Raw genomic sequence first — 4,798 nt, 5'->3', positions numbered from 1 at the left:
CCAATACAAATAATTTGTAACAATTCTATTGCAAGTATGCAAAAAAATTCATACTTGTGAGCCTCTCATTAAATTTAAAGTCTAAAAGATGGCTTCTAGGGCTTCATCATATAAATACTTTATCTAAAGAATCCATGCCCATTTCCTATTCAACTCTTTATACAAGTGTCATCCTCATCTCCTTATGATCAAGATTGGGAGGGATGATAACTTGATCATGTTTGATTACTAAATCTCTCTCATACTTGTCTTTATATGTTCATGGTCTCCTAAAGGATTGAAGATAAACAACAGGTACTTGGATATATGGGATAATATTTTTCATGCACTTCCTCTATTTATTTCATGAGGTAATATTTAAAGAAAAATAAGCAAACAATCTAGTAGGGGAGATTCATATGGTATGTAGAGAGGAAAAAATTATAAATAGTCAAAGGGGAAGGCATGAATAGAGGTGATTGGGGTTTTGTTAATTTGTAGAAGTATTTTGGGGAGAGAAGAGAGTACAAAAATATAAGATAGATGGCACAACTAAGAGGAACAATGATCTGCAATTAAGTCAATTCATTAAAATTGATTTAGAAAATTGGATGCAAAATTTATTATAAACATAAAAGCTATACTCCAAAACCTTGTTCACTTCCTCATCCTTATAGAACTTAAATGAGAGCTTTGGATTATATTTTGGATGTACAATAAATTATTAAAGATGGATTTTTGAAACAAGAAACTAAAATAAAATTGGGCAAAGAAAGATGATGAAGATAAAAATTTATGGCTCATTTTGGGGACCAATTATCACAATGGTATGTTACAATTGTATGCAAGAGTTTAGGGAGCAAAATAAAATCACATTAGGTTTGTTTCAATGACAAATGACTTTCAGGTCACTATAAAATAAATGTATTATATAATTATTCCTACCAAATCACTATATTGTTTGTACATAGCTCCCCAAGTGAGTACATGTTAGTAAGTACATGTTAGCACATTTCTATAATAATTATTAACTGTAATGGTGAAAAAGGGTGAATGAAGGAGAAATCGAGAGGAAAGAGTTTCTTCCCTCCGAGGAGAGATGAAAGTTTCACTGCGGATTTCCCTACAAACACCTTATTCACATTATATTTAAAAGAGGGGGAATTCACTAGATCCAATCTCTTAGGGCAGAGATTGAATACTAAATGAATTGATAATGGGATAGAAATGATAAGCTAACCCCTCTTTTAGATTGGAAAATGATTGAATTATGTTAAGTGTAAAAGTATCAAAGAATTGATTATAACTTGAGAGAGAAGCATGAGATGAAGCTATGCACCTAGATCTGGCTATAATATGTCGAGATGAAGCTTCCCTATAAAATTGAGTAAAAGTTGTCGTGGTCATGCTGAAAGTGTCCACGGTCCTCTAAAAAATCTGTGAAATGAAAAGGGTTTTTCCGCCTCTCCAAATGGATTCCAAATCTACAAACACAACTGCGCACTTACGACCTACACACAAAAAAGAGAGAAAAAGGGATTGGGATTGGGAGTTTGCCTTCAGGTCAAACCCCAATTTTGGAATTAACCAAATGATGAAAGAAAGTACTTGCAAGTAAATGTAAATGAAATACATAAATGTAAGTCAGCTCAAGAGAGGTTGTAGATAGAATTTAGATAGATTTTCTTGTATTGAATTGAATGTTCAATGGGATCTCCTCTTCAATGGTTGAATCGTTGACTTGAATGCAACACCTAGCCTTGAAGGGAGACTTGAGAATTCTCAATGTTGAAAAGGAATGCTTGAATTCTCTTGAATGATTGATCTCATGATAACTTCCCACTTATCCAACTTATAAAAATGGGGGGGCGAATGTGACTTATATATCCGTCAATTAGGGTTAATTGACTAATTTTTTGCCACAGGATGACATAGTGAAGGTTTTTCCCACTCAATGCAAAGTCCAATACAAAAGGGCAAGGGAAAGGGAGACACGCCCCTATCCTAGGAGAAGAAGGGTGCCACTCTCCTATCTCAAGACAAGAAGTAGGTTTAGGCAATGTGGAGGGTAGAGCAAGGCATTTTCTAGGGGTTGAGCAAGTATCTGGTCTTCGATGAGGCTTGGGGATTTTAATCACAAACGTGAAGACCCTAATGCTGTCACAAATTGAAAGGGTCATAATTTTATGATAGTACATTGATCCCCCACTTTAGCAGGAGTATAAGCGTATGCCAATATTGTCGGTAAAGTACAAGGAAACAAGATTGAAATAATTCTACCACATTAAGGAGGCAAGATGCATCAATCCCCCAGTGGAATAAGGATCTTATAACATCGATTGACAAAGTAAAAGGGAAGATCACAAATGGACAACCATAACCACAAGTAGCAAGTTTCCCCTCACTATGGGTCATGAAAAAGATACCAAAATTATAAAGCAAAGCTAAGTTCACTAAATAAGCGATTTCTTTAAGGTAGGATACACCATAGAGAGAGATAAGAGAGAGAGAAAGTTATCACAAGGATTTAGCCCACACTCATTGAATAAACAAAAGGTTAATGAAGACAAAATACAAAACATGAGGTAGTTCTGCTTTCCTTGGGGTCAGTATACTATATGATAACACATGTGTATTTTATATATATATATATATATATATATCTATGTGTGTGTGTGTGTGCATATAATAATCATCATTCCCCAAAGAAAGGACACTACCTTAGAAGAAAGGGAAGAGAGGATTTCTTTCAAGTCAACATGAAAGATACCAAAAGAGATCTTAATTCTTTTCATTATCTTCAAGTAGACATTGAGGGAAGAATAGAAGAACAGGGATACACATAGAAGAATGGTCACAAAAGAGCAAGAAAGGAGAGAGAGAGAAGGTCTACAATGCTAATATTGATAATATATCACAACATCCACCTCCCAATCTTGCTGATCACTATTTTGAGAAGGTGAGAAACATGCCAGAGGAGCGATATCGAGAAAAATAGATGGAGCTATCACAAGATCCAAACAAGGACTATGCTTATGTGGTAATTCACTTTGTTCAATTCTAGGAGCTAGGATTAGGGATTTTGAAAATTAAGTTGATAAATGCTTGTCCACATAAACAAATTCTTATTCACTATCATAAGCATTAGGATTTGTATTGCCATCATGAGTAACATTTTCACTCATTTCTTCATCAAGATTTATAAAAAGGGGAGCATGAACACGAATAGGAATAAAACCATCACATGTTTTGTGCAACTTATGATCTAGAGATGTAGGCTCAACATCTTGCTTAGGAGAAAAGACAATTATATCGACTGTTGGAGTCTTGGGAGATTTAATGGTTTAATGGACAAATTCATGAGCTCGAGCACAACGCATTCATTGACAATCTCTCACACAACGATTTTGTTGATTCTTAGCAAAAGACTGAGAAGGAGGAGAAATATTTATGAAAAAAGGAAATGTCCCATCTTTGATAGTTGAAGGCTTTGATTGAGGTCTTTTAGGTTGAACAAGAGGAGAGGAGGGCCTCTTCTCTCTATAAGAGAAAGGAGGTGGAACTGCACCATATAAAGGGGGAATATTAGGTGTAGGAAGGAGATCGGGTCCATCATGGGGAGGTGCTACAGGTATAACCTTAGAAGAAATATTGTTTGTATTCTTAAGAGACGACATAGTCACATACATAGGTATAGGTTGAGGATTTTTCTTAGGAGGAAGATTAGTCCTATCATTAGGGGAAGGACTTAATCCTCAACAAGGATGGGAATGTCAATTGTTGGGGATCTAGGTTGACTCAAGGATAAGATCATACCATTCTCCCAATTTTGATAAGATTGAAAAAGAGCATCGCTCCTTTGTGGATGAGAATGAAATTGTCTATGCCGAAAGAGATCAATAGGAACACTAAGGCTTCTTTCGAATGGACGAAATAAGCTATGGTTCATGGTTATGATTTTTCCATTGTGGGGAAATTTCAAACACTTATGAATTGGAGAAGAAATAGCCTTCATGGAAGATAGAAAAGGGTAGCCCAACTTCACACAGAATTGGTTGGAAGAAGGAATGATAGAAAAATTGAAATCCATAGATTTAGTGTGAACTTCAAAAGGAACAGTGATGGAACCAATGGTAGGAAAAGACAATCCATAAAATAATTTCACAACCACATTAGAGTCATCATAGATAGGTTTATTAAATTGTAAAGTGAAGAGATATTCCTGAGTGATAACATTAACCATGCAAGAAGGATCAACAAGAGCACCATGAGAAGGTATGTTTTTAACCTTTGCAACTATGTATAAAGGCCCATCAGGTGCCCTAATGGTCTCACTAGGGTCCAATGTAATACAAGGATCCTTAGGTATCTTTTTTTTCTCTACCATGTTCACCAAATTTAGAGTTATGGTAGTAAGATCAGAAGGAGAGAAAGAGGTATTCTTAGTCTCAATCACATTAGAGGTATGAGAAGGCAAACAAAGTGAAAATATTAAGATTTGGATTAGGAGGAGCTAATGATTTGTTTCCCTTATCATTCACACCTGCCATGAATATACTATTACTATTAATGGAATCTTGAATCTTACGTCTCAATGCAAAATATTTCTCAGTATCATGATGAGGCTGATGATGAAATTGACAAAAAGAATTGCTATAAAAATAAGGGGATGCAAGCTTAGATGGGTCAACTGGTAAATATTTATTCAAAGGAGTAACTTGTCACAACTAAGACATAGTACTATGTAAAGATTCATTCAAAGGAGTAAATTGTATTTCTCTTTTAAAGAATTTAAAAATAGGAGGTACACCTATTGTAG

This window comes from Cryptomeria japonica, chromosome 8, assembly GCF_030272615.1.
Source record: "Cryptomeria japonica chromosome 8, Sugi_1.0, whole genome shotgun sequence".
Lineage (NCBI taxonomy): Eukaryota > Viridiplantae > Streptophyta > Pinopsida > Cupressales > Cupressaceae > Cryptomeria > Cryptomeria japonica.
The sequence above is the reverse complement of the archived record's forward strand: the minus strand, read 5'-3'. Positions refer to the sequence as shown.